Source organism: Oncorhynchus masou, chromosome 29 (assembly GCF_036934945.1).
Source record: "Oncorhynchus masou masou isolate Uvic2021 chromosome 29, UVic_Omas_1.1, whole genome shotgun sequence".
NCBI lineage: Eukaryota > Metazoa > Chordata > Actinopteri > Salmoniformes > Salmonidae > Oncorhynchus > Oncorhynchus masou.
Window position 1 is genome coordinate 1,424,024 of NC_088240.1, and position 21,108 is coordinate 1,445,131.

The 21,108-nt window shown below is 43.2% G+C and overlaps 1 protein-coding gene across 1 annotated transcript in view; it reads left to right on the top strand.

The window, feature by feature from the left end:
* The first annotated feature begins 1,753 nt into the window (after positions 1–1,753).
* Positions 1,754–21,108, top strand: part of LOC135518894 (hyccin 2-like) — a 326,139-nt gene continuing 306,784 nt past the window's right edge. The window contains exon 1 of the mRNA XM_064943845.1: positions 1,754–1,842. The gene's annotated coding sequence lies outside the window, so the exon portion shown is untranslated. The remainder of the gene's footprint in view (positions 1,843–21,108) is intronic.

The following is a 21,108-nucleotide window of genomic DNA, read 5'->3' on the forward strand; positions in this document are numbered from 1 at the left end:
CCTGAAAACCTAATCAAATGGCTACCCAGACTATTTGCATTGCCCCCCCCCCTATTTTACACCACTGCTACTCTCTGTTGTTATCATCTATGCATAGTCACTTTATTAACTCTACCTTCATGTACATACAGTGCCTTGCGAAAGTATTCGGCCCCCTTGAACTTTGCGACCTTTTGCCACATTTCAGGCTTCAAACATAAAGACATAAAACTGTATTTTTTTGTGAAGAATCAACAACAAGTGGGACACAATCATGAAGTGGAACAACATTTATTGGATATTTCAAACTTTTTAACAAATCAAAAACTGAAAAATTGGGCGTGCAAAATTATTCAGCCCCTTTACTTTCAGTGCAGCAAACTAACCGGTACCCCTGGTATATGGCCTCGCTATTGCTATTTTACTGCTGCTCTTTAATTACTTGCTACTTTTATTATTTCTTATTCTTATCCATATTTTTTTAAACTACATCGTTGGTTAGGTGGTCGTAAGTAAGCATTTCACCTGTTGTATTCAGCGCATGTGACTAATAAAATTAGATTTGAATACTTTTGATTTAAGAAAAGTAGTCCAATAGGATTGTGAGGTCATGACACAACATCGTATTGGATTTTGAGGCCATGACATAAAATCCTATTGGATTGTGAGATTCCTCTAGGATTCTATTGAAAAAAATCACAAATCTTACAAGATATCTTGTCACTATAGGGTGTCACTATAGACACCCTGGTTCAATTCCAGGCTGTATCACAACCGGCTGTGATTGGGAGTCCCATCGGCAGCGCACAATTGCCCCAGCGTTGTCAAGGTTTGGCCGTTGTCTGCCGTCATTGTTAATAAGAATTTGTTATTATATTTAACCTTAACCTTTTATTTAACCATTTATTTAACCATAATTTAAATTTAAACACAAAACATTATGTATTAAGGCTGCCACTACCTCACTCTTCAAACAAGGTGCATGAAATGAGGAGCAAACTTCCTGAAGAGAAAATTTAGGAAATCTTGGAGGACTGTGGAAGTTAATAAAAGTGCACCTAACAACATTCATCAGGCCCAGAATGTTGGTTCTATTTCGAGATCCTTGGGCCGTCCCTAACCATAACCCTAACCGTTTTAAATTATAACTACAGTCTTGGGACATCCCAAGGAATCCGTTTAGACTTTTAATAATAATGGAGGGTTTTATATATTCGAAATGGCCTCAGGTACCAATCATAATGGGATACGGCACAAAGCATGTTGTTAAATGAGTTAGTTGCAAAAGTCTGACCAATAGGAAGCTATATAGAGAAGTATAAAATCCTCTTTCATTTGCCAATCTGTAAAAAAAACCCTGATGAATTTCCACTGCGACCAATAGTTGCTGAATTTCCTCTTCGCAGGTGAGGTGAAAATAAACAATGTATCTGGAAGAATTTGTTTCTAGGCGTACTGTCTGGTGCCTCCAAATAAAATGTCCAGGTCTCACAGAAAAATGCAAATGAGTGCCCTATCTAGTATTGCTTCAAATTGAATGGTACACAGTTTTGATGGTAAACTAATCTTTAGAATAATTCCCATAGATTTATAGGATAGTCTCGTTCTAATTATAGCTCATCGGATAGTCTACACATCCTTTCCGCAATATTTGCTTCACCTATAGTGATTGCATTTCTGTACTGAGACTGTCCAATGGAAGGGCAGCAGCATAGCGGGGAGGCGAGGTGATTGGAGAATAGGTTCGGGGAGTCAGATAACGTTCACACGACAGACACGCAATGATTCAATGAAAACTACAGACATTTCTAGCTTCGCTGGTCGAATACATGTGATATCTGCTGTTAACGCATGACAAATTGGGTAAGTTATATTTGTCTATGTAGCTAGTTGGATTTCCAACTGGGATTATTTTTTGTAACGAGTCAGGAGTGAACACCTTTACGGTTTTAACGAGGAGCCTGTTTTCTAGTTTCTCGACCTTGTCATTGGATGCTAACTTGATGGTAAGCTAATTTTACCTTTTTGAACCGGGAGTAACACTAGTCTCTGGATGTGGTTTTGGCTGACTAATATCCTGGGCAGTATATCCTGGCTAGTGTATTATATCCTGGCTAGTGTATTATATCCTGGCTAGTGTATTATATCCTGGCTAGTGTAGTATATCCTGGCTAGTGTAGTATATCCTGGCTAGTGTAGTATATCCTGGCTAGTGTAGTATATCCTGGCTAGTGTAGTATATCCTGGCTAGTGTAGTATATCCTGGCTAGTGTAGTATATCCTGGCTAGTGTAGTACATCCTAGCAGTATATCCTAGTTAGCATTGGCTTGCTACGTTACCCAGCCAGCTACGTGTCAACATTTCGTGACGGTAGCCAGGCATGACACCGAACAGATTTGTTCGCTGTGCAAAGCCAGACATTATTATTATTATTATTAGCTGCTATATTACACAATTAAAACCTCAGAATGTTATGTTGTTGAACCGTGACGTTGTCTGCCTGAGGGCAATACTGAAACCTATAAAACTTGGAAGTTGGAGCCAACCTTCATCAAGCTATAGCGCCAAAAAAGCAGCACACCCATTGCTAACATTAATGTTACCTAACGGAGTCGTCGGTGAAATCAGCTGACGAGGTTGAGGTGCGCTGGTTGTTTGTCAACCCTAGTAATGGACTGAAGGAGTCTAACTCCGTAAACCTTAACGTTACATGTCCTGTTTAAAGGTGAATTGGCTCTGGAAGCCAAAACAGCCTAATACTCCCGTCTTTAGAAACATAAATCCCTCTAACGTTACATTCATATCACATCAAAATCATTTAACAAATGCGAAATACACGCTTACTGTTTTAACCAATGATGTTAATAACCCCTGGACTGACAGGCGCGCTTTATCGAAGCCACTCCGCAGCCATTTTGGTGGTACTCAATTGTAAAATAAATTATTTTGTAATCTATAGAAATGCATTAATGTCTGCATTAGTTTTGAAACGTTTATTCTATTACAGTAAAGCATACTTTTAAATTATATTATGTGAGCCAAACATGACAATTAAAAAGAGAAACAAATATACAAATGTTTTTTAAAATTATTTTGCTGGCCCCACTACAAACCAAAAAATACTTAAATACATGTAATTTTGTCCTTGAAACATTTGAATTTCAATACTGTAGAATTCCATTCATTCCTATAGAGAACTGTTCCAACTAGGGAGAGCCAATATGGCTGACCGGTGGCTGCAAAGCCTCTTAATTTCCAATACATAGCTTCAGCAATCCAGGGTTTATATACGTCATTGGTTTTAACAGTTGCAGCAGACAGTTTTTTTCAGTGTTAACATGTTTGTGGTGTCTGTTTTGTTAACACACCGGTGTTCGGAGACGTAGATGGGTAATTAGCACAGGTAGTCCACGCCGTCTTCTTTCTTTTCTGTAAACAAGCGCTGTAACATGGAGATATGGCCGTTTGGGAGCCCTAACCCTATAAAGGTGAGCATCAATGTATTTATTTTTTATTTGTTCCTGTTCTTGCTGATATGAAAGATAAGGTCTTATGCTTCCAAAACCTTACCGCAAGCGATGTGTTAATTTACTTGATGTAACCTTTTATTTAACTAGGCAAGTCAGTTAAGAACAAATTCTTATTTACAATGACGGCCTACACCGGCGAAACCTGGACGACGCTATTTAACTTGTTTTTAAAATGTAAATGTATTGTATAATGTGAATGTTTTGTGCCTTTCGCCTCTTGCAATAATAATGATAATAAGGACGTGTAGTTTGGGTTTTATTTATATATATTGTTTATTTATCGCTACACAGAGCTTACTGGTTTGTGCATACTGGGTAAATCCAATCACTTTTTCACAGCACCACTTTTGATTTGAACAAATCCTTCACATACATATTTAGTCATTGTAGAAGTGCTCAAAGTATATATATTTTTAAAATAAAAATAAAATAAAATCTGAATGCCAAAATATTCAACAGTTAAGTGCTCAAAGTTGACCCATTTTGCATACCCTACCATACCATGAGACATCAATGTCTTCAGCACTGGAAAGGGTAAACGGTTGAGGTTAATTTCATTTAAAAGCTTACAAACAGGGTTGTCAAAATAGTTTTTTGAATTACAGGGGGATTTTTTTATTTTTACCTTTTAACAGCGTCCCACCTCGACAACAGCCAGTGAAATTGCAGGGCGCCAAATTCAAAACAACAAAAATCCCATAATTAAAATTCCTCAAACATACAAGTGTTATCCACCATTGTAAAGATAAATCCAACCACAGTGTCCGATTTCAAAAAGGCTTTACTGCGAAAGCACACCAAACGATTATGTTGTGTCAGTACCTAGTCACAGGAAAAACATAGCCATTTTTCCAGCCAAAGAGAGGAGTCACAAAAAGCAGAAATATAGAAAATTAATCACTAACCTTTGATCTTCATCAGATGGCACTCATAGAACTTCATGTTATACAATACATGTATGTTTTGTTTGATAAAGTTCATATTTATATCCAAAAATCTCAGTTTACATTAGCGTGTTATGGTCAGAAATGCATTGTCTCAAACATCCGGTGAAAGTGCAGAGAGCCACATCAAATGACAGAAATGCTCATCATAAACATTGATGAACGATACAAGTGTTAAGCATGGAATTATAGATAAACTCCTTAATGCAACCGCTGAGTCAGATTTCAAACATGCTTTATGGCGAAAGCACACTTTGCGATTATGTGTAGCGGTTTTCATGCGGTGAAGGAGAGTCGGACCAAAATGCAGCGAGTAGATTGCGATCCATGTTTAATGAACAAACGTAAAACACGAATCAATACAAATACTATAAAACAAAAAGAATGTAACGAAAACCGAAACAGTTTACACAAGTTTAAGCTAACACAGAGACAGGAACAAGGACACTAAGGACAATCACCCACGAAACACACAAAGAATATGGCTGCCTAAATATGGTTCCCAATCAGAGACAACGATAATCACCTGACTCTGATTGAGAACCGCCTCAGGCAGCCATAGACTAACGCTAGACATCCCACAAAACCAAGACAAAAACACACCACAATAACCCATGTCACACCCTGGCCTGACCGAATAAATGAAGAATAAACATAATATATTTCGACCAGGGCGTGACAGAACCCCCCCCAAGGTGCGGACTCCCGGACGCACATCAAAACAATAGGGAGGGTCCGGAGGGCGTCTGTCCATGGTGGCGGCTCCCGCGCGGGACGTGGAACCCACTCTATAAATCTGGAAGAGTCTGGCTGACTGGCGGATCTGGAAGAGTCTGGCTGACTGGCGGATCTGGAAGAGTCTGGCTGACTGGCGGATCTGGAAGAGTCTGGCTGACTGGCGGATCTGGAAGAGTCTGGCTGACTGGCGGATCTGGAAGAGTCTGGCTGACTGGCGGATCTGGAAGAGTCTGGCTGACTGGCGGATCTGGAAGAGTCTGGCTGACTGGCGGATCTGGAAGAGTCTGGCTGACTGGCGGATCTGGAAGAGTCTGGCTGACTGGCGGATCTGGAAGAGTCTGGCTGACTGGCGGATCTGGAAGAGTCTGGCTGACTGGATCTGGAAGAGTCTGGCTGACTGGCGGATCTGGAAGAGTCTGGCTGACTGGCGGATCTGGAAGAGTCTGGCTGACTGGCGGATCTGGAAGAGTCTGGCTGACTGGCGGATCTGGAAGAGTCTGGCTGACTGGCGGATCTGGAAGAGTCTGGCTGACTGGCGGATCTGGAAGAGTCTGGCTGACTGGCGGATCTGGAAGAGTCTGGCTGACTGGCGGATCTGGAAGAGTCTGGCTGACTGGCGGATCTGGAAGAGTCTGGCTGACTGGCGGATCTGGAAGAGTCTGGCTGACTGGCGGATCTGGAAGAGTCTGGCTGACTGGCGGATCTGGAAGAGTCTGGCTGACTGGCGGATCTGGAAGAGTCTGGCTGACTGGCGGATCTGGAAGAGTCTGGCTGACTGGCGGATCTGGAAGAGTCTGGCTGACTGGCGGATCTGGAAGAGTCTGGCTGACTGGCGGATCTGGAAGAGTCTGGCTGACTGGCGGATCTGGAAGAGTCTGGCTGACTGGCGGATCTGGAAGAGTCTGGCTGACTGGCGGATCTGGAAGAGTCTGGCTGACTGGCGGATCTGGAAGAGTCTGGCTGACTGGCGGATCTGGAAGAGTCTGGCTGACTGGCGGATCTGGAAGAGTCTGGCTGACTGGCGGATCTGGAAGAGTCTGGCTGACTGGCGGATCTGGAAGAGTCTGGCTGACTGGCGGATCTGGAAGAGTCTGGCTGACTGGCGGATCTGGAAGAGTCTGGCTGACTGGCGGATCTGGAAGAGTCTGGCTGACTGGCGGATCTGGAAGAGTCTGGCTGACTGGCGGATCTGGAAGAGTCTGGCTGACTGGCGGATCTGGAAGAGTCTGGCTGACTGGCGGATCTGGAAGAGTCTGGCTGACTGGCGGATCTGGAAGAGTCTGGCTGACTGGCGGATCTGGAAGAGCCTGGCGGATCTGGAAGAGTCTGGCTGACTGGCGGGTCTGGAAGAGTCTGGCTGACTGGCGGGTCTGGAAGAGTCTGGCTGACTGGCGGGTCTGGAAGAGTCTGGCAGCTCCTTGCAGACTGGCAGCTCCGGCTGCTCCATGCAGACTGGGAGCTCCTTGCAGACTGACAGCTCCGGCTGCGCTAAACAGGCGGGAGACTCCGTCAGCGCTGGAGAGGAGAAAGGCTCCGATAGCGCTGAACAGGCGGGAGGCTCCGGCAGTGCAGGAGAGGAGGAAGGCTCTGGCTGCGCTGAACAGGCGAGGCGTGCAGTAGGTCTGATGCGTGGTGCTGGCACTGGTGGTACTGGGCCGAGGACACGCACAGGAAGCCTGGTGCGGGGAGCTGCCACCGGAGGGCTTGGGTGTGGAGGTGGTACTGGGTAGACCGGACTGTGCAGGCGCACTGGAGCTCTTGAGCACCGAGCCAGCCCAACCTTACCTGGCTCGATGCCCACTCTAGCCCGGCCGATACGAGGAGCTGGAATATACGGCACCGGGCTATGCACCCGCACTGGGGACACCGTGCGCACCACTGCATAACACGGTGCCTGCCTGGTCTCTCTAGCCCCCCGGTAAGCACAGAGAGTTTGCACAGGTCTCCTACCTGGCGTAGCCCTACTCCCTGAGAGCCCCCCCCAAGAAATTTTTGGGGCTGACTCTCTGGCTTCCTTGCCAACCGTGTTCCCTCATATCGCCGGCTCCTCTCTCCGGCTGCCTCTGCTCTCCTAAGTGCCTCCAACTGTTCCCATGGGAGGCGATCTCTTCCAGCCAGTATCTCCTCCAAAGTGTAACAATCTTTGCCATCCAAAACGTCTTCCCATGTCCATTCCTCCTTTCGCTGCACCTGCCTGTTAACACGCTGCTTGGTCCGTTTGTGGTGGGTGATTCTGTAGCGGTTTTCATGCGGTGAAGGAGAGTCGGACCAAAATGCAGCGTGTAGATTGCAATCCATGTTTAATGAACAAACGTAAAACACGAATCAATACAAATACTACAAACAAAAAGAATGTAACGAAAACCGAAACAGTTTAAACAAGTTTAGGCTAACACAGAGACAGGAACAAGGACACTAAGGACAATCACCCACGAAACACACAAAGAATATGGCTGCCTAAATATGGTTCCCAATCAGAGACAACGATAATCACCTGACTCTGATTGAGAACCGCCTCAGGCAGCCATAGACTCACGCTAGACATCCCACAAAACCCCAAGACAAACACACCACAACAACCCATGTCACACCCTAGCCTGACCGAATAAATGACGAATAAACATAATATATTTCGACCAGGGCGTGACATTATGTTAGGTCAGCTCCAAGCCACAAAAACCCATACAGCCATTTTCCAAACAAGGAGAGGTGTCACCAAAGTCAGAAATAGCATTAAAATGAATCACTTACCTTTGATGATCTTCATCTGGTGGCACTCCCAGGTCTCCATGTTAGACAATAAATGTTTGTTTTGTTCGATAATGTCCCTCTTTATGACCAAAAACCACCTTTTTTGTTAGCACGTTTTGTACAGTAATCCGAATGCAGATGGCGCGTGCACTAATTCCAGACAGTAAAAAAAAAAAAGTACAATAAAAGTTAGTAGAAACATGCCAAACGATGTTTAAAATTAATCCTCCGGTTGTTTTTGTCATAAATAATAAATAATATTTCAACCGGACAAAAGCTTCATCAAAAGGGAAAGGAGAAACAAGAAAGGTGCGTTCACAATCAGACGCATGGCTGATGAATGGAGATTTCCACTGGCCACTGATTGAAAGTGCTGTATCTCCCTCGTTTTTCAGAGTAAAGGCCTGAAACAATGCCTAAAGACTTTTGTTGAGGAAGCCACAGAGATCGTAGACTGGGTCCTAAGTCTTTGTATGGTGGATAGGCTTTCAATGGAAAAACAGCCTTTCAAAATAATAGTACTTCCTGGTTGGATTGTCCTCTGGTTTTCGCCTGCCATATCAGTTCTGTTATACTCACAGACATTACAGTTTTGGAAACTTTAGTGTTTTCTATCCAAATCTACTATAGATATATTTATAATATATATATAAATATAAATCTCGCTCTCGCTCTCGCTCGCTCTCTCTCTCTTCTGGGCCTGAGTAGCAGGCAGTTTAATTTGGGCACGCTTTTCATCCAAAATTCCGATTGCTGACCCCTACACTAGTGAAGTTCACATCTATCTAAAATCCGGTAAACCCAAGTTTATTATTTTGTAGCTTAGACACTAATTTATATCATCTAAGGTTTTTGTGCTGTGCCCGCCATCAGTTGAGTCACAACATGCTCTTGAATACAGGGTGGGTGTCATGTTTTGGTGATAAATGTTCAAATGCTACCACAGAGATGGTTGGAGGTCCACACATCAGGATGTTGACTTGAATGGAAATATGTTTTACATTTTACTGTTAATCCTCCATAGCAAACCTATTTTAAAATAAAAAAAAGTGTGTGAAGAACATTGTTTGCATCTATGAGCTAGCTAGCTTTTTTTATGACCACTGTAGGTGCGCCAGACCACTTTACCATTTATCATAGCATACGTGTTGATTTAATCGTTGTGACATATGAAATACGAGTGACAGTGTAATCAATGTGGTAAAAAATAATGACCTCGTTAAATTATGTGACGTGCAGTCATATTCGGGTCCTGATTGGTCAACAAGCTTATTTGACACGTTTAAATATTTTTTTTTTTCCATAGAAATCTTGGTTGAGAATGAACGAAACAGCACAGCAAGTGAAAGAAATAGGTTTTGATTTTGTTCTGGTAATGGAGACATGCGTAAATGCCAACAAAATAATGTTTTGGTCAGTGTGTGTGTGTGTGTGTGTGTGTGTGTGTATATATAACCTTTATTTAGCTAGGCAAGTCAGTAAAGAACAAATTCGTATTTACAATGACGGCCTGGGCGACGCTGGGCCAATTGTGCACCGCCCTATGGGACTCCCAATCACGGTCGGATGTGATACAGCCTGGATTCGAACCAGGGACTGTTGAACTTCTTGCACTGAGATGCAGTGCCTTAGATTGGTGTGTGTGTTAACTATTAACTGTGCTAGAATGCTTAAAAGGCCGCTAAAATGTTAAATATCGGTTTTCGGTATCAGGTTTTTGGCAAGGAAAATATTGGATCGCGGTATCGGCCAGAAATGTCATATCGGTGCATCACTTATCTATGACAAGGACATCCCGGCCGGCCAAACCCTCCCCTAACCTGGACGCCGCTGGGACAATTGAACGCCGTCTCATGGGTATCACGGCCGGCTGCGAGTCTGTAGTGACACCTTTAGCCCTGCGACGCAGTGCCTTAAGACCGCTATGCCGCTTAGGATGCCCGAACCGGATTGACTTGACACAACGTGAAAAGCAAGCTGTACAAACTAAACGGAAACGACACAGGACGTTTTAATTTAAGGAATTTGAGTCCTCCATGAAGCGTTCATCCACTTATACGGGTAAGAGTCTAGCTACATTTTAAAGATATTAAACATTTCTAATTTTGTCAGTCATTTTCATTGCAAGTTAAAGCGTAATGTTAGCTGGCAGGCTCGCTAGCTAAGGATACGTGTATGATCAATTTAGAAAAGTGTCTGGTTAAGCATAATGTAATAATTATAAAATATTTATACAACATTTTTTTTCTGGATGCTTTCTCTTTTTGATATTGCTACAATGCAAATTTGCAAGTAAACATTTCACTGTACCTTTTGCACCTTTTTATCATTTTGTATTTATTAAGGATCCCTTTTAGCGGTTGCCAAGGAAGCAGCTACTCTTCCTGGTGTCCAAACACGGCACTTGCATATAAAACAGTACATCATATAACATTATTACACCACTACAAATGTATAATACAGTGACTAATACAATGTTAGTGCTTGTGCGCGTAAACGTGTCGGTACCTTTTTGTGTGTGTCTCTTCACAGACACACATTATCTGTTTTTTAAATCTGATTCTACTGTTGCATCAGTTACCTGATGTGGAATAGAGATCCATGTAGTCATGGCTCTATGTAGTACTGTGTGCCTCCCTAGCCTGTTCTGGACTTGGGGATTGTGAAGAGACCTCTAGTAGCATGTCTTGTGGGGTATGCATGGTTGTCTGAGCTGTGTGCTATTAGTTTAAACAGACAGCTCGGTGCATTCAGCATGTCAACATCTTACAAAAACAAGTAGTGATGCCGTTAATCTCCCGCTTTGAGCCATGAGAGATTAACATTGCATATGATTGTTAGCTACCCGTTTACTTTTAAGGGCCAGCCGTGCTGCCCTGTTCTGAGTGCCAACCTGACCACACAACTAATTTTCCTGTGCCCTGCCTTGTTGATAGTGTTGTTAAGAAGGCAGAAACACCTGAGGACCTGCCTTGTTTACAGTGTTGTTAAGAAGGTAGAAACTGAATAGTAGGACCTGCCTTGTTGAGGTGCAAGGCAAAACTAGGGCCTGTAGGACCTGCCTTGTTGATAGTGTTGTTAAGAAGGTAGAAACTAGGGCCTGTAGGACCTGCCTTGTTGATAGTGTTGTTAAGAAGGTAGAAACTAGGGCCTGTAGGACCTTGTTGATAGTGTTGTTAAGAAGGTAGAAACTTGTTGATAGTGTTGTTAAGAAGGTAGAAACTAGGGCCTGTAGGACCTGCCTTGTTGATAGTGTTGTTAAGAAGGTAGAAACTAGGGCCTGCAGGACCTGCCTTGTTGATAGTGTTGTTAAGAAGGTAGAAACTAGGGCCTGCAGGACCTGCCTTGTTGACAGTGTTGTTAAGAAGGTAGAAACTAGGGCCTGTAGGACCTGCCTTGTTGATAGTGTTGTTAAGAAGGTAGAAACTAGGGCCTGTAGGACCTGCCTTGTTGATAGTGTTGTTAAGAAGGTAGAAACTTGTTATAGTGTTGTTAAGGTAGAAACTAGGGCCTGTAGGACCTGCCTTGTTGATAGTGTTGTTAAGAAGGTAGAAACTAGGGCCTGTAGGACCTGCCTTGTTGATAGTGTTGTTAAGAAGGTAGAAACTAGGACCTGTAGGACCTGGGCCTGTAGGACCTTTGTTGATAGTGTTGTTAAGAAGGTAGAAACTAGGGCCTGCAGGACCTGCCTTGTTTATAGTGTTGTTAAGAAGGTAGAAACTAGGGCCTGTAGGACCTGCCTTGTTGATAGTGTTGTTAAGAAGGTAGAAACTAGGGCCTGTAGGACCTGCCTTGTTGATAGTGTTGTTAAGGTAGAAACTAGGGCCTGTAGGACCTGCCTTGTTGATAGTGTTGTTAAGGTAGAAACTAGGGCCTGTAGGACCTGCCTTGTTGATAGTGTTGTTAAGGTAGAAACTAGGGCCTGTAGGACCTGCCTTGTTGATAGTGTTGTTAAACTAGGTAGAAACTAGGGCCTGTAGGACCTGCCTTGTTGACAGTGTTGTTAAGGTAGAAACTAGGGCCTGTAGGACCTGCCTTGTTGATAGTGTTGTTAAGGTAGAAACTAGGGCCTGTAGGACCTGCCTTGTTGATAGTGTTGTTAAGGTAGAAACTAGGGCCTGTAGGACCTGCCTTGTTGACAGTGTTGTTAAGGTAGAAACTAGGGGGCCTGTAGGACCTGCCTTGTTGATAGTGTTGTTAAGGTAGAAACTAGGGCCTGTAGGACCTGCCTTGTTGATAGTGTTGTTAAACTAGGGCCTGTAGGAATAGTGTTGTTAGAAAACTAGGGCCTGTAGGACCTGCCTTGTTGACAGTGTTGTTAAGAAGGTAGAAACTAGGGCCTGTAGGACCTGCCTTGTTGATAGTGTTGTTAAGAAGGTAGAAACTAGGGCCTGTAGGACCTGCCTTGTTGATAGTGTTGTTAAGAAACTAGGGCCTGAAACCTTGTTGAGGGGGCCTGTAGGACCTGCCTTGTTGATAGTGTTGTTAAGAAGGTAGAAACTAGGGCCTGTAGGACCTGCCTTGTTGATAGTGTTGTTAAGAAGGTAGAAACTAGGGCCTGTAGGACCTGCCTTGTTGATTGTTGTTAAGAAGAAACTAGTGGACCTTTGTTGAAGTGTTGTTAAGGTAGAAACTAGGGCCTGTAGGACCTGCCTTGTTGATAGTGTTGTTAAGAAGGTAGAAACTAGGGCCTGTAGGACCTGCCTTGTTGATAGTGTTGTTAAGGTGCCTTGAAACTAGGGCCTGTAGGACCTGCCTTGTTGATAGTGTTGTTAAGAAGGTAGAAACAAGGACCTGTAGGACCTGCCTTGTCGATAGTGTTGTTAAGGTAGAAACTAGGGCCTGTAGGACCTGCCTTGTTGATAGTGTTGTTAAGAAGGTAGAAACTAGGACCTGTAGGACCTGCCTTGTTGATAGTGTTGTTAAGGTAGAAACTAGGGCCTGTAGGACCTGCCTTGTTGATAGTGTTGTTAAGGTTAGGGCCTGTAGGACCTGCCTTGTTGATAGTGTTGTTAAGGTAGAAACTAGGGCCTGTAGGACCTGCCTTGTTGATAGTGTTGTTAAGGTAGAAACTAGGGCCTGTAGGACCTGCCTTGTTGATAGTGTTGTTAAGAAGGTAGAAACTAGGGCCTGTAGGACCTGCCTTGTTGATAGTGTTGTTAAGAAGGTAGAAACTAGGGCCTGTAGGACCTGCCTTGTTGATAGTGTTGTTAAGGTAGAAACTAGGGCCTTGACAGTGTTGTTAAGGTAGAAACTAGGGCCTGTAGGACCTGCCTTGTGTTGATAGTGTTGTTGTTGAAGAAGGTAGAAACTAGGGCCTGTAGGACCTGCCTTGTTGATAGTGTTGTTAAGGTAGAAACTAGGGCCTGTAGGACCTGCCTTGTTGACAGTGTTGTTAAGGTAGAAACTAGGGCCTGTAGGACCTGCCTTGTTGATAGTGTTGTTAAGAAGGTAGAAACTAGGGCCTGTAGGACCTGCCTTGTTGATAGTGTTGTTAAGGTAGAAACTAGGGCCTGTAGGACCTGCCTTGTTGACAGTGTTGTTAAGGTAGAAACTAGGGCCTGTAGGACCTGCCTTGTTGATAGTGTTGTTAAGAAGGTAGAAACTAGGGCCTGTAGGACCTGCCTTGTTGATAGTGTTGTTAAGAAGGTAGAAACTAGGGCCTGTAGGACCTGCCTTGTTGATAGTGTTGTTAAGGTAGAAACTAGGGCCTGTAGGACCTGCCTTGTTGACAGTGTTAAGAAGGCAGAGCAGCGCCTGGGGAATTCCTGATTCTTCCTGGATTATGTTGGCTAGACTTCCATTAAATAGCAGGTTTTGTGTTTTGTTAGAAAGGTAACTCTTTATCCACAATATATCAGGGGGTGTAAAGCCATACGTTTTTCCAGCGGCAGACTGATCAATAATGTCAAAAGCCGCATGGAAATCTAACACAACAGCCCCCACTATCTTTTTATCATACATTTCTCTCAGCCAATCATCAGTCATTTGTGTCAGTGCTGTGCTTGTTGAATGTCCTTCCCTATAAGCGTGCTGAAAGTCTTGTCAATTTGTTTACTGTGAAATAGCATTGTATCTGGTCAAATACCATTTTTTTTCTCAAAGTTTAAGGTTTGGGAACTGTCTGACTGGTTGGCTATTTGAGCCAGTAAAGGGGGCTTTGCTATTCTTAGGTAGTGGTATGACTTTTGCTTCCCTCTGGGTCTGAGGGGCACCCACTTTCTAGTAGGCTTAAATTGAAGATGTGGCAATATCATCTGCTATTATCCTCAATAATGTTCCATGTTGTCAGATATGTTTTTTTTACATCTGAGTCGCTACTTTTATCCAATGTAAAAAGCACCATTTCATGATGCTACATGAGACCTAAAAGAGGTGGCGGGTGACATGAACTCAGTCAAATTGTAGAAATTGTTGCATTTTTTTTGTTGTTCACTTGACTTGTTTTCCACTAGATAACACAACCACACAGTCAAAACCGATTTCCCATTTTGACCACAGTTGCCACTCCGGTGGGAGAAATGAATAGGTGAAAATCACAGCCAATGCTATCATTACACTGTTACTGCACATATATTATGGACATTTTTGTGAAATTACAATTTAAAAAAAATCCTGTGTGTAGTACCTTTTTAACATGAAGTAAATTTGTAGTGGTCTAGCAGCTACATTGCAGTCCTCTGAAGGGAAAGGTCCAGTCTGATTTCTATAGTTGAAATGACACCCACCCTGTATTCAAGAGCATGTTATCTCAACTGATGAAACTGCAATATCGTTTTCAATAAATAATCTAGTTGGACAGCACTGTTTGTGCGTTTAAAAAAAAATGATTTAAACCTCAACCAGTTATATTTTCCAGCGAAGAAGGGTATTCAAAATGGGTCTACTCAGAGCACCTTTTTATCTCCGTAATATGTTGGCATTCAAGTAAAAAAATGGGAGGGTTGGGGGTTGGGGTTAGGGTTGGGGTTAAGGTTAGGGTTTCTTCAGCCACCATGTATGGGAAGTTGTTTAGGTTTAAATCTAAAGTGATGCTGTCAAAAAGGGATTGAATTTAAATGGATTTACCTTACTGAAGTTATATCCCCTAGAGCTATGCAGAGTCCCAACAATACATCATGCCCTCCTGCACCACCCGAGGGATACCTGATCAGGTTAACAGGTCCTCCTCTTCTAGGCCTAGATTGTATCTAAGGCTATTGTGTCATTTAGGATTTAAACTGCAGAAATGGGAGATTCCAAACTGACTGAATCCGTAAGAGGAAGCACTGAACAGGTTAATCACACAAGTCATGTGAAGGCTACTGAATTGTCAGGGCCAGCTGAACATGTGCGTAGCATGCAGACAGAGGGAGCCTTGCTGAGTCCCACTGATAGAGACGGGCAGGAGGCCTGGCTGTCAGCTTTGTCACATCTGTGTGTTATAATCTACCTCCTATGGTGAGGATTGTACCCCTATTGAGACGCACTAGGGTTCTCTCTGGATGACACTGTCAAAGCAGCATTGAGGAAGAGCAACATGTCTCCTGATTAATTCTGTTGCATCAACGTTTTCAGAAGCGTATTACTCGCCTGGTCTTTCTCGATTCATGTGACGCAGTTTGGGACTAGTAGCTGGACAGACAGGCAGGCAGCCAGCCTTCTGCAACGCATGTGATTCCCAGGGAAGTGGTTTTAGTTTTGGGATGTGGGTTTCATCCTTATACTCACCAGGGAAGGCCTAAGGTTGTTTCCCAAATGACACCCTATTCCTTACATAGTGCACTAATTTTGACCAGGGTCCATAGGGAATAGAGTGCCATTTGGGAAGTTGCTTATTGGCAGTCCTCCATAGGAATGACTAGAATCCTAAAGTATTTGATTTCCATGTAGTTTTGTCCTTAATAACATGGATTGAAGTCTTCATTTATTTTTTAGCTCACATATCATGTAAAAGTACGCATTAGGTGTCTGTAATGGAATGAACCCATGTAGACAATAAATTAGGGATGCACGATATGGGTAAGCATATCGGAATCGGCTGATATTAGCTAAAGATGCCAACAAAGGCATCGGCCTGATGTGTAGTTTAACACATGTGTTTAACCGATGTCAGAGCTGACGTGCATACCTACCTGTATAACGTAGGTAGATGAGGTAATGTCAGAGCTGACGTGCATACCTACCTGTATAACGTAGGTAGATGAGGTAATGTCAGAGCTGACGTGCATACCTACCTGTATAACGTAGGTAGATGAGGTAATGTCAGAGCTGACGTGCATACCTACCTGTATAACGTAGGTAGATGAGGTAATGACGCCACAAAAACTATAGCGCTACACGTGCAACACAGCGTTCCTAGCCCACAATGTTTGCTCTGGACTGAGCAGTCATTTGAAAGAGAATTTCAGCGAGACAAGTCAAAATCAATTAACGCCAAGATAATGGAATTCATTGCCCTTGACAATCATCCGTTCTCTGTCGTGGATGACGTTGGCTTTCACCGACTGGTCGAGCACCTCAAGCCACGGTACACACTACCAAGTAGGCGCTAGTTTTCAGATGTTGCCCTCCGGAGTTACACAGTATTGTTGAAACGCACATCCACGAGCTACTTGTTATGGGCGTCACTGCTACTAGCTTCACGACTGACATTTGGACCAGCGACGTCAGCCCCATGAGCATGCTGAGTCTGACAGCACAGTGGGTCGACAAGGATTTCGTACTGAGGAAAGCCTTATTGCATGAATTTCAATGGCATTTGAGAACATGTTTGAAACTTGGACACTAGAACACACTCCTAGTGCCATTCGAACAACTGACTGGAGAAATAAGCTCATCAACTGTGTTTGCAGCAGACGTGATACCCTCTGTCATGGCATTGAAACGCCTGCTCAACAAAACTGCCGACACAGACCGTGGGGTTAACGTGGAAAAGAACTCTACAAGAGGATGTGAACAAGCGATTTGGTGGCATTCTCTCTGAGCCTCTTTGCTGTGTCTCCACCTTGCTCGATGCTATGTACAAGGACCGGTATTTCGATGCACATAAACCCTGTTTGTCTTCAATGTTAGACACATCTGGACAAGATGGAAACCGACACAGTGACAGTGGAAGAGAGGCTAAGGAGCTGAAACTTTTCTGGTTGATAAAGAAACAACTGAACAACAATTCAGCAAGAAAGTGAAAGAAACCGGTTTTGATTTTGTTTGACTGGTAATGGGGACATAGCTTTTTGGTATGTGTGTTGTACTAGAAGGCTTAAAAGGCCGCAATTTTTATTTGTTTTTTTTGGCAAGGAAAATATCGGGCTTGGCCAAAGATGTCATATTGGTGCATCCCTATAATACCATTTCTATATCTCTCACACACTCACAGTGCATTCAGAAAGTATTCAGACCCCTTGTTACATTACAGCCTTATTCATTATCTATACACTGTACCCCATAATGACAAAGCAAAAACAGGTTGTTAGAAATTGTGGCAAATTTTATTTAAAAAAATGTAAAGCAGAAACCCAAGAACATCCATCAAAACCTGTTTTGGCTGTGTCATGGGGTATTGTGTCATGGATTGTTGAGGGGGATTACTTTTTAATTTTAAAAAATCCATTTTAGAAAAAGGCTAACGTAACACATTGTGGAAAAAGTCAATGGGAATCAATCATTTCGGAATGCACTGTATGTCCACTGTGACACACAGACCTGTCATGGTGGCTGTGCAGCATGGTACATCACAGTGCAATAACAGTAGGTACTTGAGAGCTCCATGTCTGTGTTTTATGTCTCTAAACTGAGGCCTGTCCTGTTGACTGTACCAGTCACGACTCAGAGCCCAGAGTTGAACTGCTGCCAATTAGGAGATGATTCCAGGGGAGTGCTAGATTTGAGGCTTTGGCTGACTGGGGCAAGGCAGTTATGAATCTATTTTATTGTTATAAAATTGTATAACAGTGTGCCCTCAGGCCCCTACTACACCACTACCACATTTTTACAGTACAAAATCAATGTGTATGTGTGTGTCTATAGTGCGTATATTATTGTGTGTGTTGCTTCAGTCCCTTCTGTTCCATAATGTATATTTTTATCTGTTTTTTTAAATCTGATTTCTACTGCTTGCATCAGTTACCTGATGTGGAATAGAGATCCATGTAGTACTGGCTCTATGTAGTACTGTGCGCCTCCCATATTCTGTTCTGGACTTGGGGACTGTGAAGAGACCTCTGGTGGCATGTCTTGTGGGGTATGCATGGGTGTCTGAGCTGTGCGCCAGTAGTTCAAACAGACAGCTCGGTGCTTTCAACATGTCAATACCTCTCATAAATACAAGTCGTGATGAAGTCGATCTCTCCTCCACATTGAGCCAGGAGAGATTGACATGCATATTATTGTTAGCTCAGTTTACATCCAAGGGCCGTGCTGCCCTGTTCTGAGCCAATTGCAATTTTCCTAAGTCCCTCTGTGGCACCTGACCCCACGACTGAACAGTAGTCCAGGTGTGACAAAACTAGGGCCTATAGGACCTGCCTTGTTGATAGGGCTGTTAAGAAGAGAGAGCAGAGCTTTATTATGGACAGACTTCTCCCCATCCTAGCTACTCTTGTATCAATATGTTTTGACCATAACAGTTTACAATCCAGGGTTACTCCAAGCTGTTTAGTCACCTCAACTTGCTTCAATTTCTACATGATTTATTACAAGATGTAGTTGAGGTTTAGGGTTTAGTGAATGATTTGACTAACTTATTCCTTGCCACCCATTCTGAGACTAACTGCAACTCTAAGTGTTGCAGTCATTTCAGTCGATGTACACGTCAGCTACTACAATGTTCAGTCATCCACCACATAGACACACTGGCTTTACGCAAAGCCGGTGGTGTGTCCTTAGTAAATATTGACAGCCGCCCTGGGGAACTCCTGATTCTACCTGGATTATGTTGGGGCTGAGAGAGGGCATGTGTCCCAAATGTAGGGTCCGATTTTTATTTTTTGCTTGATTCCGTTTTGTTCAGGGTTAACCAACAGTTCCCACTTTTGAAAAAATTAAAAAATACTTTGTAGCTTTTCTAAATCCACAACAATGCTTCAACCACATCAGGAGGTCTGGGGGAAATCGAATAGCTTTTCATTTTTTAGATGTAGTTACCCTTTAATTCACACCAGCCAGAGACCTTTGTTTGGTTAGTGATGTGTCTAGCTCTCATGTGATTGCAGAGTTTGCAAAAGTAATGGCCACTGAATTTATGCAAATAATCATATCATTCTGCCAGGTAGGCATAGGCTACTTTGTAGTTAACATTGAATTGATTGAGGTTTTCGGGAAAGCCTTTCCATCTACCAGAAAAGTTTTATTTACATGAGCATCATGCACCCAGACAGGGCTCCTGTTGCCTCTTCAGAAAGTTGAAGTAAAATACACTGATGCATTATGTTTGACAGTAAAGTTGGGATTCTGTTTGCGTTCTCCACAAAGCAGATTTTATATTGCCCTACAATTGGCACCGCTACTATTTTTAACCAGGGCCCATACGGCTAATAGTGCACCATATAGGGAATAGGGTGCCATTTGGGACAGAGCTCGGCTGTACAGCAGGTCTGGGCTCCCCGCTAGGCTGGGAATTCATGTCCAACTGAGGATGGAAGCATCAGGGATTTGCTTTAGATTCCTCAGCATTCATTTCAGAGCAGCAATCATTCCAGAGTTGCTGTTATCATTTCTCTGTAGTCTTAAAGGGTCAGCCTGACTCACTGCCGTGATGGACAAACCCAAAAATATTTTCCAGTCGGTCTGCGTTAATTAATATCCATTTGCTTTATTAGATGGCTGCAACTCAGTCCCCGGGGTGTAACTGGACTCTCTCAGGCAGGTGAGCTGGCACGGTTTCCCTAGAGATCAGCACATTCTTTTGGTCCTTGTTGGCATCCAGTTGGGGCTGCAAAGTAACAAGGCCTCCTTCCCTTTCACTCTCCCCCCTCTTTCTAGCCCTTCCCATAATCCTGCCCAATATCCCTGTTTTCTTCCTACCATCACTCCCCATTGTTATAGCAGTGCTGAGGGGTTTGTTATAGAGCCCGGCCCGTTGTTATAGCAGTGCTGAGGGGTTTGTAATGGAGCCCGGCCCGTTGTTATAGCAGTGCTGAGGGGTTTGTTATAGAGCCCGGCCCGTTGTTATAGCAGTGCTGAGGGGTTTATGCTTATCATGCTTATCGTCAATTTGATTAATTTAGTGAAATTCATTTTGTGTGTGTGTTGTTAGTTGTGCACGTGACTAAGATGCATGACATCATACAGAGCCTAGTTAGAGGAGCTCATAAAAATGCTGGTACTGGAGTGAAACCTGCTTTTGTAAGCCCAGTCTTTTGGGTATATATTTTTAACCAGGTAGGCCAGTTGAGAACAAGTTCTCATTTACAACTACGACCTGGCCAAGATAAAGCAAAACAGTGCGACAAAAACAACAGTTACACATGGGATAAACAAACGTACAGTCAATAAAATCTATATACGGTGTGTGCAAACGTAGTAAGACTAGGGAGGTAAAGGCAATTGTAGTGGCTTCCTTTCATAGCCACTGCCCAAGCCTGAAGCGTGGTTGTTTGGTACGCATACAGTCCACACTCAAGGTTTCCTAACGGCCAAACATTCAATGACATCCAGGGATATGGTGCAACAAAACTGTTTATTCTTCTTATATCTAACAAATAAATGATTCTCCAATCAACTTAAAACATATAATACTTGATATGGAAAATACATAATATAACCTGTCTGTATGGTCAAAAACTATACCGCTCCTGCATCTAGCAAGGACTCCCTCTCCCGAAGGCCCAACTTCCTGCCTTTATCCTAACACACTTACCACAATACAATGAATAGGCAAGAGGGGGGGACAAAAACTGAGTTACACAAACAACAAATGAATATATCTCAAATCAGGTAAATATAAATCATAATGGTACGTACCTAATATTTCATCATTTACATTAATATTTAATATATTTACACAAATATACATGAGCTCCATATGTTCAGTCTTTTACACAAATATGTCCAAATCGGCTCTAACATAGGGCATAGTGGCAAAATAATTACAATTTAGCTTTAACCCTGGAGTGATAGATGTGCAAGTAGAGATACTGGGGTGCAAAAATAAATAACACTTTTTGGGAACAAGGTAGTTGGGTGG